The 14,889-nt window shown below is 36.3% G+C and overlaps 1 long non-coding RNA gene across 1 annotated transcript; it reads left to right on the forward strand.

The window, feature by feature from the left end:
* Positions 1-336: 336 nt before the first annotated feature.
* On the forward strand, positions 337-14,219 carry LOC124417807. Its single transcript, XR_006939014.1, has 3 exons — positions 337-448; positions 6,634-6,801; positions 13,504-14,219. It is a non-coding gene; the product is annotated as an uncharacterized LOC124417807 (long non-coding RNA).
* Positions 14,220-14,889: the final 670 nt, after the last annotated feature.

The raw sequence follows: 14,889 nt of genomic DNA on the forward strand, positions 1-14,889 counted from the left end.
GGAGAGCTACTGTATGTTGGCTGATGTGAAATGATTGTGTATCTGAACACGAAGATGTAGTGGATGGTTTGGTATAATGTTTCACTAATGAAAGTAAAGAGAAATTAATTGAGATTTTAGTGAACATATGTATGAAAAAGCTTAATCTAGATATTTTTAGAGAGAAGGTTTAGATTAGATTCTTTTGATTTCTTAAACAAAATAAAAAAATCAGGTCATACAGAAAAATCGCTGTCAATTCACATCAACCAAATTGTCTAGCATTTTTTTTTTCTTTTATGTATATATTTGTTCTTCTCAGATATTCACATTTTTATTTTGTTTCTTCTAATCTTTCAGACATTGGATGAATTTTCATTTTGCAGAAGAAACAGACAATGGACTTGCCACAGCAATCTGCCACTGCTAACTCAAACAGCGCTGAAGGATAAGTACAACTCCCCATCAGGTATAATTACTCAGTATTTTCAATAGTTCACTGTCCAATAATCATTTACTGTGGGTTTACATCATACAGTGTTTCTGAAAGCATATAAACTCTGATCCTCACCTGTGGTTTTGACAGTTTTGTTCTTGCAGTATGCTTATAGTATGTCTGGAAATCTGGTTTTGTGGTACCATCCGTATCACCTTTGCCCAAGGAAGGTATGAGGAATGGGACTATGAGGGGGTATGGGGTATGAGGAATCACAACCCTAGCAATCCATATTCTCTGTTTCTGTGAAAAACAAACAAGATCTTGGGAAGAAAAGACCTCAGATCTCCCCAACATGGGTATTTGGAAAAATTATCTGAGCATTAAAAACAGATTTAGATTTATTAGATTTTATTTATTTATATTTGAGCCAACTCAGTTTGCTCTAGATTATAATGCGATGAGGTGAATATTATTAGATGGACTGAGTATAAAACTGTCACCAACAATTGCATTCCACTTACCTAACCTAGTACAATCTCTACTTCGTCTTTTTTTAATGAGTCATGTGAGTATTACAAATAAGATCTACTGCAGTGTCAGTGAGGCAGATGGCCCTTCGTTCATACCTCTTATTAGGTTTTCTAGCACAGCTGTATGCTCTACCTTGGGTTGGCTTGAGATTCATGAAAAAAATATGCTTGGAGAATAATTCTTTTTCATGTGGATTTGACCTTCAGTCTGCATAGCAAAAGGAGAAGGACAGCTGCTGAGCACTTGTGTCTCAGGACAAAGGAAAGAAAACTGTCTTGTTTAACTTACTGGCAATCTAAAAACACTGAAAATAAAACAAAATTACCCTCATTTCTAACAGTGATGGAGTTCAAATTCAGCATTATGATGCTGATAAATTACAAAAGCTTTAACCAAAGGAAACAGTGTCAGAAAGCGGCATATCAACATATTTCTTCAAACTGCATTTTCTGTGAGTGCAGCACTTTTCTGACTTAGTTGCTTTTTGCAGCCTTAGCATCATTTCCTTTATTTATGTTATTTATCATCTCAGTTTCATGAGACTCATATTCAATTAGGAAAGCCCTGACTGGCTTGCAGCATGTATTTCTCTATGCTCACAGATATCCCTTACATCTTGATATCTCTCTGGCCTTCAAACAAAACCATGAATGATTGCTTTATAGTTCCTTTCTCTTAGGATGCACTGCAGCTTTCCCTATCAGTCAACTGTTGTGTACAGCTGGATAAAATGATGGTTGCACTGAAATGAATAGAATTTTAGTCTTTGATTTCTGTGATAACAGAACTTCTAACCAGATTAGGCCCAGTCACTGTCAGCTTTGTGAAATAACATGATATATCCTCTTCACATGAAAAGGATTTTTTGAAAGGTTGTTCATAATCTGGAACAAGAGTAACGTTTTATCTACTTGTTATGTTCACAAACAATACATCAATTGGATGCCCCACCCCTGGAGGCATTCAAGGCCAGGCTGGATGTGTCTCTGGGCAGCCTGGACTAGTGGTTGGAGACTCTGCACATAGCAGGGGGGTTGAAACTGGATGATCGTTGTGGTCCTTTTCAACCCAGGCCATTCTATGATTCTATGGTCAAATTGTTAAGAAGAGAAGTGGCATTCAAAATTTTACTGTCTTCTTCTACAGCCTCAGAAAAAATTACACCATTTCTGCTAGTTTTTAGAGTGAGCTGCTTGGAGCATCACTGTGTGTTTCTTCACTTTATCCAGACATCTGCACTGAGGTCAAGATAACATACAAGGATTTGCTATGCCTTTTTTGCAATGGTTCAGAACTCCTCTGCACTAGAGCAGACAACAGGACAACAGAGCATTTTGATCTTGGCAGGGTGCAATCACTTTGAAAGTGTGTGTCACATTTTGATTAGTACAGGCTTGCTCCAAAAGATATTCTATCTCATTTTATACATTTCCTTATTCTTCTTTTTTATTTCTAAATAATACAAATTATTTTTGCAGAATACCATACAAAAGATGCAGAATTTGATATCCTAGCTAACTTCTTCCTCCGAACCAAACAGGATAATTTGAGGAGCAAGGTAACCTTGCTTAGGATGGCTTTTTAAAGCTTCTTTTTTCCAAGCTAGCTTCTTTTTTTTTTTTTTTTTCTGCTATTTCACTTTGAGTAAAGAAGGAATCATAATTTCTTTACTGATTTCATCATTTAACATGAGGTGTTCACTGATTATGAATGCAGAGGAGGTCATTTGCATTTCTGTGGCACATACTAGGAATATAGTGCCATTGAGTATTCACTCGACATGTTGCTTTTTACAGCTTTGCAGCAGAAATGCAACACTGTTTACACAGTGCATTTTTCAAGGTTGAAAATTAAAAAAAAAAAAAAAGAAAAAAAAAACAGAAAGAAGGGAAATGTTATTAAAAGTAAGAATGATTCCTGTTCCTACAGTTGTTGCTTTATACACAAATAATTCTTCCAGTTTGGAGATCTAACCTAATTGATTTTTTAGAGAGATTTGTTACCATTACACTCTGGCTCTGCAGATAAGACTTTTAGAAACTGTAGATTGCTAATATAAGTAATGGCTAAAATGACTGCGATAAACCTGTTTCCACACTGTCTGAGGGGGTGTTATATGAGACGCTGCCCTTAACTGTTTGTGCTTGCACAGATGATTGACTTAAAATCCCAACACCTGTGATCTCTGTAATGTTCGATCTATCTGTGCAGCTGTTCCTCTGAGACTGTTACAGACAGTAATTGATTAGTTCAGCAGCCCTTCAACATCATTCCAGTGTTATGAAAGCTGGTGAATTAAAAGCTACATTTCAGGAGAAGACAGCATCTTCCTCTGTGTTTATGTGATACTTCTCAGGTACCTGGGAGCAGCCCTACTTTTGCAAAACAGCTAAAAGACTTTTAAAAATTCATTTTAAAGACAAGAGGAAGATGCATCTCTCTTCCTCATTTCCTTCCCCAGAATCATATATTCTTTCCATTTCATTTCAATCAACAAAGAGAATTCGTCCTGAATGGGGAACCAGGAGGTGGTGAGCATGAATGAAGCTCAGTGGGGAAAAAACAACCAAGATAACTTGTCGCCAGTCCTTTTCTGAACAAAAGATAAAGTGATGCTGATAGGGTTAAACACATTTATGGAATTAAATAGAGTTATTTTTCCTGAGAGAATGACATGGTATTAAAAAAAAAAAAAACACAATTAATTGGTTTCCAATGTTACCTAGTTGCCAAAAAACACCTAATTCATCCACACCTACTACAAAAATATTCTCTCTTAAAAAACAATATTTTAAACAATGCTGTTGAAATAGAAAAAAAAGCCAGTCTGGGGACAGTCTGATGTGATTAGGTCTAATTTCCAAATCAACATTTTTCTAGGAGTATCATAACAAATAAATATCAAGCTGCCTAATGACAAGATGAGCGGAGATCTTATGAAAGTCACTGTATATCTTGTAGGTCTTCATGAAGCTCTGAGCTAGCAAGAATTATGATAGGTATCTGGCATTGCCTTTTGAAACCAGTATATGAAAATCTGAAAGGAAAATACAGATGCATTGGAAACTGTAAGCAAAATACTTAAAATATATGATACAGAATCTGAGAAATACAGAGCTGGAAGATAAGTCATATTCTGCTATTTCATTTTATTGCTGTGAGAAGTCATTTTTAAATGTTCTTTAGCACTTATTTACCCAACATGCTACTGTAAGTCTTCAACTTTGTGTTCCTAATCTTTTCAGGCATTTGTGGTACTTCACTGTCCTTGTTGTGAAGTAGAAAGTAGCTCTGACTTCCAGACTAGCTTCTGATCTTTCCCAGTTATTCATAATTTCCTCCATAATAACCATGGAGAGTAATTAACAATGATGTTTGTTTCAATCATTTTCAATATACATGAAAAATGCTACATCCAGTGGATCACCTTCCTATCCTCTTTGTACTTACAAATTGATCACATAGCATTTGCTCTGGTGCACTTCAGTGTATGAAACTAGATGATATGTTAATACTCTGGATCTTTTCCATATTAGCAGAAGCACAGTGCTTGCCTCTCAAGACCTTCCTGTGACTTCTTGAGCACAGTAATTCATAAAAGATTTCTTTGGCTTTAGGGTACATCTCAGCATGCCCCACTGACTTGAGTACAGTCAATTTATCCATTCTTTATTATGCTCTTTAACTTCTCTGGCCTCCATTTCTGCCCACCTGCTAATATCAACTGAGTTAAGCATGCTATAAATTTTGTGCATGCTAATATAAAAATGCAGTGCAGCCTTCTCCATGACATCTGTTAAATGTAAGTAGTCTTTCTCCCTCAGCAGAAGCCTGTCTCACCTCCTGTCCTTTCCTCATCTTCTCTGGGAGTGCCACCACTTCACCTTACTACCATCCATGGTGCTGCAACTTCTCACTGAATATTTCATCCACAGTGTTTCTACCTTTACAATCTTGGGCATTTCCTCCTTACTTGTCAGGCCTGAATATAAAATAGCTGTTCATACAGTCATTTCTTCTAAGCTAAAATTAAATAAAGAAATTAGAAGTCTGGGGACCAGGAGCATCTGTATCCTCCTGTATTAGCCTTCTTGCAGCTCAAGGGTTAGTCAGAGCTTTTTCTTATCAAGGGAACCTGTCTTCAAGTGTTTTTGTTATCTGTAATCTGTATCGATTATTCATCTAGAGTGCAGATAAAGGAAATTGTTAAATGGTTTTCTTCAAAATGTAGATTTTCCAGAAAAATGTAGCAAAACCTTTGATGACTTGCTCACTAAAGAAACCAACATCCTGCTAAGGAAACACTAGTAATTGCCCCATTTTTGGCTAATAAAGCAAAAGCAACTGCCTTATTCCATACTAGGCATGATAATGCTTCAGGCATTATAAGAAATCTGTTTGTTTGTTTCTACTTCTGTAAAGAAGAGAATATTCAGATCTGTTAGTTCCTAAGCAGATATTCTGGAAAGTAATATCTTTGTGGACACGGTGTACTATTAAAGCAAGCCCTGCTTTTAGGAACATCTTCTAGTGCTGCTCGGAAAGTATTTCAGTTTGTGATGTCTGAAGCTTGAAGAAATTTCCTCGTAACTTTGTAGGGAGTTTTACTTCTCTGTAAGAAACAACCCAAGCCAAAATATTACATTATTGCCTTTAGCTTCAGCTCTAATGCAGGAAATCTCCAAGACACAGTGGATTCTTGGTCATTCTCAGAATTATATTCTTCTTTGACTGATATATAGTAGAGAGATCAGCTGGAGAGAAGCATAGATGTACTATGGAGATACCAAATCATATGTAAATTACATATTTAAAAGAATAGAGGGAGTGTAGAATTTAAAAACATGATAGTGAAATCATAAGCCTGGGTGAAGGTGCAGGACAAACACATGGATTTTTGCCTTTTTTACTGCTGAAATACTTCTGTGAGGCAGAAGGGAATGTAGAAACAGATTGAAAGGGAAAACAGGAAAAAATAGCCCTAATATTGTCCTGTCCTTTGGTGAATCACTATGAAATTCACGGGTGTCTCTGTGTGGTGAATACCTTCCCCTCTTGCACTTACCTCGCTCTGCACCCAAGCGGTGTGGTGATCCAAGGGCTCTTTCACTTCCTCCAAGACACTTGCATTAATTAGATCCCATCCTGTTTACTTCATTCAGCTGTCCTTCACACATTCAAATGAATTAATTTAACTTAAAATGAATATCTTGCCAAAAGAAAATGTTTTACAAATGCTCACTGCATTTGTGGAATTTATCTGAAATATTAGTCTAAATGGTCACATTTTATTATCTTTCCATAACATTTTACTGCTTGTGAAATAAAAATCAGTTTAAATGCAGTTTGCTGTTGTCTGCCCAGACATAATGAATAACTCTGAAATAAATCCAAATACATTAGCAGCCTGCTTAATTCTCCCCTATAGAAGTGTTATTAATTTACGTGTTGGAATATTTCATGTTCTGCTTTGTTGATCAAGCTATTATTTTGTTTGTTAACGCAGATGGAAGCATCAGCACTTTAGTACATTCCAGGCATGCTGGTATAGCCAAAACAAATTATGCATTTTTACTGACCCTGTTAGATTATCACAAATTTTTAAATGAATTTAGCATTTCGCACTTGTGAATGTCCTATCTGTGAATGAATAGTTAATTGCTTTTGTGTTATTACACTGACAGGCTGCAAATGAAGAACAACAGTTAAAATCTCTCCGCTTGAAAGCTTGCTGCACATGCTCACTTCCCTTTCTGTCGTCTTTGCTCTTCTGTGACAAATGTGCTCATGAAGCTCTGAAAACTGCACTGGATTTGGCCTGGCAGATGAGGTGGTATCAAAGCAAGATACAAGTAAGTCTTTGTAATCCTTGGAACATCTTTACACACTGTGTGAGCTGTACTGGTGAGAATTTATTACCAGATGTTAGGCAGCATCAGCTTTAGGCTAGAGGGGGCATGAGCTCTATCTGAGTTACAGATACGGAAGAGGACAGATTCCTATTGCAGGAAAGGTTTAGCTTGAAGTGCTTGGCGTCATCTATTCACGTGGGAGTTGGCCAGGTCTGAAGATGGAGAAGTGTACAGCTGGGCATCATGTTGAGAGAGTCAGTCTCTTTCTAAGTTTATATCTGTGGTCAGTGCATTTTCAGTCAGGTTACTTCACTTCCATGGATATTTGCTTCATCCTTTTTCCTTGGTCATGTACTTCTTCTGACAGGGGTTGTTATTTTATGCCTACAGCATGTAGAAGGGATCTCAGAGTGCAGCTGTGATAGAGACCATTATGAAAAAAAATCTCTTTAATAGAATCCTGCTTTTCCTTTGAAGTTGTTTCACTTATGATGATGTTAGTAACTGCATGACTTAGACTCATTTTCATCAATACATTGTTTCCAAATGCATTTGTCTATTTACAGTTCATTATTTACAATAATGGCATTTCATGGGCATAAAATGAGTTTAATGGAGTAGAGAGCAGGATTTGAAATGTTCATCAGCCCTGTTGGAATACAGTCATGTGCCATCACGCTCTATCCACACATTTAGCACGAGCCTTGTTCATGCACATTTAGAAGCTACACTTTGCAGCTGTTAGACAAGCTGTGTGGCCTGTTTGTAGTGGTATGTAGATTTCCTCTACAATTAGGTAAACTTCTTCATTTGTTCTGATTTGAAGGATAATTTCAAGGCATAACTACTGCAGTCAGGCAGCTGGAACAGAAACCACCATTCCAAGGAAAGAACAGAAAGATGAGATATGGTATTGTGAGTGGTAGTTTCTGACTGCCGTTCCCTGCATTCTTTGCTTTCAGATAAATAAATGGTTAGGTGACTCTTATGAATGTATAAATAACCACAGTGTCCTTTGCTTGTAGGTGAGTAAAGTTGGAAATGGGAAATAGTATGTGACTGAATTTCTAGACAGCTTCACAGACAGCAGTTCTTTGTCAAGTTCATTTTCACCTATGCCTACAAGACTTTCAATATAACTTAAAGATACAGTAGAGCAAACACTAATGATCACTCGCACCCATGTACAAAGCTCTAAACAATAGAAAGTGTTTTTAAATAAAGTAAATTTACAGGAAACAGTAAAGTGTAAGCAGAACTTAAAGATGTAATTCCAAGGCAATCATATCAGTGCACCTGGGGACCACAGCCTTCAGTTCTCTGGCTATTTCTCAAGGAAAGCATTCCTAGAAGACCTAAGGTCTGTTTATGTTTCCACCATTGGATTATGAGACTGTGGACCAAACACTTCATCTCCACTTGCCTTTCAGGTCTGAAATAGTAGTTGTCTGTCTTTATGAAGTGCTTAAAGTTCCTTGGGAGAAGCTGTAGGTAAATCATATCTTTATGTCACCCAAGCATGTCACGTAATTTACAAGTTTATGAGGAGCTTCTTTTTTGTTACTGAGATATTGCAGAGAAGGTTATTGGTCACTACAAACGTTTAAGTAAGTTGGTTTTGTTTTTTGTTTTTTGTTTTTTTTTTTCCTGCAGGATGAATTTTCAGGTGAAAACAATTTCCTGCAAATTTATTTTTGATAAGAATACCAAGTATCAAAAAGGACCAGACTGCAGTTACTATCTTAATAAATATAAAGAAATTTGTCTGGTTCTTTGTCAGCTGACAATAGGTGGTTATGTCCTGCAGTTCTCTGTCCTTCTATGGTACTGTAAGTCAATCAACTTTCATGTTCCTTACAAAAAGGTAATTACATTTGTAGTAAGAGTCACATATTTAGAAAACACCTGCTGGCATAGCAGTAAAAGAAGAATATTTGAGGCTTGTTTTTAGAGACTAATTTCAGTGGCTTGAGAAAGGTAATACAAGCTGTAAGGTAATTCTCTGTACAGCTGAATTTTGTAGTTCTTCAGGAAAAAAAAAAAAGACAGTTTAGAGGAAGTAAATACAGTAGAAATGTCTTACTGAAGAAAAAACTATGCTCATAGGCAGAACAATTAAAAGAAACAAGGGTTGCTCATGATGAAACCCACTCACACCTCAAATGAAGATATAAAGAGATGAAAGTCTTTCTTTTAGAATTCTTCTTCATATTTATGCAAAGTTTCTGTCTCACTATTGTGAGCAACAGAATAACTGAGAAAGCAATGAAGTGTATTCTCTGGAAAGAAATGTTCAGATGTTGTTCATCACTCTCCAGCTAGGTGGTGTCTGGGTGAAGGGTCTGGTGGAAAATCATCCCCCAGAATGCTTGGGGCAAATGGCCTGATAGAAGTGCATTACTGTCTTCATTTATCAAAGCCTATATTATATATATATATTTTTTTATATATAATATATATATTTTATATATATATATATATATATATTTTAAGCACATATTTCTACTTTCAGGTATAAACATGTTGCATGTAGTAGATATAGTTACATTAATGCTAGACAGAAAAGAAATGATTAAGTCTTTTTCTGACAAGGATTATTTTACTGTGCCAGAGATGAGTGTAACTCCAAACCAGGGCACAGAGATAAGACACAAATGAAAATTTTGGCATGACAGCAGAATTTAATATGAGGAGTTCCCTGCAGCACAGTGCTGGGAAACCTGATGAGATTTCCTTGTCCTTCCAGGAGCATTTTGTCTCTAAACTCCCTATTGAGGAATACCAGAAACCTATATCGTTCAGAGCAACACCCAAGACCTGCATCATGAACAAGTAGTGTGTGCTTATATACTCTGAAATTTCATTATCAGAAGTTATACAAAAATGGATGCTAGAATCATGGAATCATAGAATTGCTAAGTGAATACTTGGCCTATGTTTTTACAATTGCTGTATTCCCTAAAATATCTTCTGATAACAGTAAAGCTGGTCACAACCTGGTCAGCTTTACTTGTAGAAGGAGTTAAAAGTAAAAGCTTGTAACTCCAAGAAAACAACCTTTAAATATAATTCTTTTCTAATTTAATGTCTGATAAATGCCACTAGGAAAGGAGGAAAAAATTGATTTTCTCAGAATTTTTAGGGTAATATTCCTTTTCAGCTGAGATTAACTGTAAAAGACTGCTAAAGGTTAATATACTCAAAGCTGTGAGGACACATAATAATCCAAAAATTAATCTCAGTATCCAACAGCTGTTACATAAAAAACAGTTCATAGAGCTAAACAAAACAACAGATTCATTTGCTCTTTAAACATTAAAGCAAAGAATTAGCTAATGACATCCTATCAGGCTCATGGGTACCCTTGCCTGCAGGGTCTACTTCATCATTTTTTCAGAGATTAAGATGAAAAGAAGACAGTTGTTATTCAAACAGAATTGTTCCCTGTCTGAGCTACTCCTCAGCTCTCACAACATTGCAGCAAATCATTTGCATGAGTTCATTGTATTAACTGAAATTAATAGAATCATTCAGTAGTGCTCACTTGCTCTCATGGCCCAGGGTCATTTATCTGTGCATGTAGCCAGCTTTGTCAAATCTCTCATATACTCTGGGATCTGCCTAAAGAAAAACAGAGGTACTCTGTAATTGTATCCAATCTGCTTTCCTTCGTCATCAGACATGTAGAGAATCAAATTCAAATTGCTATGCAGAGCAGGAATATTCCATAGGATGCAGGTTTTCTCTACTAAACTGCCTATTCTTGCTCCAAAATACCCAAGGATTGCAAACAAAAATGACTGCACTCAGTGGCCCGCAAAGGTAGAAGTGGTAGATGGCTGAATCTGAGTGAGATGCTACTAATTTCTCCCTCTGTCATTTCACATTATTCCACAAAAAAAGAGGACAACCAAGGACAGTGGACAGTAATAGACCAGTAGTCACAGAGTTGCTTCTTATCCCACTGTGGACAGGAAGGGTTTTGTACAAAAGCACCATTCTTCCTTCTTCTATAAAAAAAGAATGATTATTTGCCTGTTATGATTTTCCTTTGTTTAACTTCTTCGTGATTTTCCAATTCCTCTGAAGTTTGCTGAATTTTAATGAGAGTTGTGTGCAGTTGAAATCCTCATATCCTGCTGTGAGTGCTACAGGAGTTTTTCAGTCTTTACAACATTATGTAAATATTCCTTGGGGGTTTAAAGACAAGATATAGTAGTGAATCCATTTGTCGAAAAGATGTGAAGGTTTTTTGTACATGACCTGAGTAATGTAATTTCATTTTTACAGATGAAGCTTTATTTTGCCTCAATACTCTCCTCATTGGACTGGGAGAATGTGATCAAATTCTAAAAGTAATATAAAGTTGAAAGTTTAAGGTGTTGCTTTAGGTGACAGCGGTAATGATCATACTTCATTTATGGATGTAAAGCCAACAGCAAACTTTGTAAGGAAAAAAAAAAAAGTTAGCAAACTGAGACCCCATCTTTTCTTCTAGGATAGTGCTTATTCCTGAACTGTTAAGCTGTGTCATATTAACGGTGTGATAAATTTCTAACTGTAAGTTGTATCGCTTTAATGTACATGGTACTGTTTAGTTTACAGTTCATCTTGTTCTTAAAATTCAGCAGCAACAGGACGAACAAGATATTTTAAACCTGTTTCCTCCTTAAAGAAGGTGAGTACATGGATGTTAGGCTTCTTTAATGGTTCTTAATGTGATTCTATTTTCAAGAAACAGCTAGTATACCAATGTTGTTTTCTTGCTCTAGTAAGTAATGGGGCTTGACTGGAAGAAAAGAAACATACTTCTAGTGAATAGAATTTGTTTACGGTGACATTAGGTCTAATCTGCTTAGCTTAATGACAGTTAAACAAAAGTGTTTGCTTTCCTAGTGCTGTTTTGATTCTTAAAACTCATCTAGCACAGGAAAGAGAGAATTTTCTGCCATTTTAGTGTTGATATAAATGAACTGTTTCCATGTTCAGCCTGCCATTCCTATCTGCTTTACAGTCATTTTACATATAGTACAACACAACTTACCTTGTGTGCTTTTCTTTCAGCAGTTTGACAACTGCATGTATGAAAAATATATTTCTTCAGATAAACATATTTATTCTCAGATAAATACAGGATCAATTTCTTCAGAAGTATTGCAAATACATCCTTGTTTATAGTGGAACAATTCTGAGCACAAGCACCAGGTATTACAAACTGAATACCAGTTTATCCTCTAGCCAGCAGCCACAAGGTAATCAGAAAATATGTGTACATCTTTATTTCTAATCCAGTTAGAAGAGCTGGCTTTGTCTGAGGAGCTTTTAGTGTCCTTGCAAAACCTTGCTTCACTGATCTCCCAGCACTTATGCTCCTTTCCTTTATGATCCGTTTGATTTCTGTTCCTAGGATTTCTGCCAAGAAAACTAAACAGGCTATTGGAAATCTTGGTTACATTGATATGTGGAATGTTTCCAGATCAGCTTTTGTGATTTGTTTGTTGCAAATTACAATTTGCTTATGAGAATAATACCAGTGTTTAAAAGCTAATGAAATGAACCACCAAACTTTGGGTGATTTTCCATTAGTTCTTAGCCAGCTCGTCTCAGAGCTGTGGGAAAGCTGCTTGGAGCATTAACCTTTTGGTTCTGTTTCTTCAATTATTCATAATACAATAACCCTGCAAGGGTTTAAACAATGGGATTCCCCTGTTTGTGGAAAACAAATCTTCCAGCTATATTTAATATTTTAAGAGCTCACAAGTTATTACTCAGCAGAGCTTGCAGCAGGAAATCACCATTCAGACACCTACGCTGATCAATAAAATATCAGAAGCAGAGTATAAGCACTTGCCTTTATAAGTTGTTCTTTATAAAACTATACATTGACTCAGCCTTCTGATGGTAGTTGTTGCCAGCAGAGCTGAGTCACAACATCCATGCATTAGACAAAATGGGGGAGCTACTTGTTTTAGCTGCTTTAAAGATCTTTTTTTGTCTTAAAACTTTAAGTAAAAACTGTATCAGTGTTTTAATACTGGAATTTCATGGGTAAGTTTTTTCTTTTTTTTTTTCTTTTTTTTTTTTTGTAAAAAAGACTATGCAGTAATTTTAAGAGAAAAGTGTGAGCTTTATATTGCAAAATATTTATGGATAAGAGAGCAGATTGCAATGCCTGATGCTAGGAACCCTGATTCTAATGGACTTCAAAGTATGATGCTCTGCATGTTTGTGCACAGTCCCTATCCTCATTCTCATCAAAGTATAGTTTACATGCAATACAATCCTTGTTGATGTAAAATTTCTCTCAAAGATGGTATAACTGTTCTCACTAATCTTGCTTTCTTTTGAGAAGAATGTTCTAGGTAATGATTACAGAATTAATAATAAATGGATTGAGCTCTATTGTCCAGCTAAGGAAATATAATGTTGCAAATCTCCATTTCCTTTCTTTAGTGTAAAATGGCCTTTAGAAGCTCTTAGCCAGTCAGTATTTAAGTTATGACATTACAACTTAGGACAATGGCAGACAAATACATAGGTTCTGCAGGCTGGTGCTCCAAAAGCCTTCTCAATTAATTAAGAGCCATCAAATCTCTCTACCCAGCTCTGAATATTATCTTCTATGCATACTAGTAGTGGGCTTGTGTTTTTTTTTGTGTGTGTAAATGGTCACAGAAAAGAATCACTTTGTTGCCATAGCAGGGATGAAGACGATCAAAAAGCACATCCAGAGGAGATTGCAGTTAATCGTCATCACCAGACTCACATGAGTATGCAATCCTGTCATTTCCACAAGTGTAGAGGATCAGGCATGGGAATAGCTGGACAAGGGACAGGGAGGACATGGTACGTACTCTGACAATTTTTAATTTAACAAGTGACTGGTAATAGTTTGTGACTGTGAAGCAAGTTCTGTCTTAACATCCTGCAAGGGAAGGAACTGGATTACAAAAAATGTAGAGCTTTACTGAAGTAAAGGTGAGTGTCTGAAGTCAGCAGTAGGGAAAACCATCCTAGGTCCCTCTTTGCTGGGCTATAAAACCTAGTTCTCCTCCATCGACACGGTGTTATAGAAATAGCTTTTACAGACAGGTGTGGGTTTTTTTTCAGACTTGAAAGCTGTAAAATTCAGGAGGCCATGGGAAAGCTATCAGAACACTTCATCTAGCAAGTGTATTGTTAAAGTCTGTGAAACTGGCAAAGAGCTGCTCACTCTCCTCATTTCAAAATCAGCAGGGTAAACTGCTCCATTAAAAAAATCAGTTTAAGAGTTGAAAAAAAAAAAAAAAATCTTCCTGATATCTAGCAGTACTTTTTGGCATGGTTTACACATAGTCAAGCAACACTTTCTCACACACAGCAAATGATATGGAGCCTATAGATCTTTGTCTTCCATTTTCCTTGGAAAACGCAATGTTTACGTACTGGTAGGTAAGAACAGAGGTAGCAATGTCGAAAGATATTCTTTCCATGTCATTTAATTCAGTGATACTTGTTATTTGTACTGATCATTTAGTATTAGAAACCTTAGACCCATCCTAACAATGCACTATGGGAATTCTTTCATTGTGAGCCATTTGTTACCTGATGCAATTCAGATATTAGGATCAAAAAAGAACAAGAAATACCTTTTCCCCAGCAACTCCAAAAACATGAGTACCAAGTGGGGAAGCCTTATGTTTCAGCAGAAGCTATCGTGATTGGTAGCCAGTGCCAAAGATGACTGTCATTCTCACAGATATCAAGACTTCAGCTAACATGATCTTGCCAGTATTATTAAATGGAGCTCTGTAAACAGATGAAAGGCACTGAGAAAATCTTCATCAAAGATCATAGGATGTTCAGGAAATGCTTAAGTAGTCAATTAGCAAGAGGAAAAGGGGTCATATAATCCTAGATCAAAACTAACAAATTGAGACCTCTAGATATAATTGACTAAGTTGTAATGGGATTTCTTTAGCAACTACCATGGCATCTTCATGTGTCATCAGAAAGTTGCCTCCTGTTGACTTCTTTTAATATATTTTCTTTATTCTGGGCTTGCTAATTAACAGCAAAAACACAAAAGAATTGGATGACAAAGATAAT

Source organism: Gallus gallus, chromosome 3 (assembly GCF_016699485.2).
Source record: "Gallus gallus isolate bGalGal1 chromosome 3, bGalGal1.mat.broiler.GRCg7b, whole genome shotgun sequence".
In the NCBI taxonomy this organism is placed as follows: Eukaryota; Metazoa; Chordata; class Aves; order Galliformes; family Phasianidae; genus Gallus; species Gallus gallus.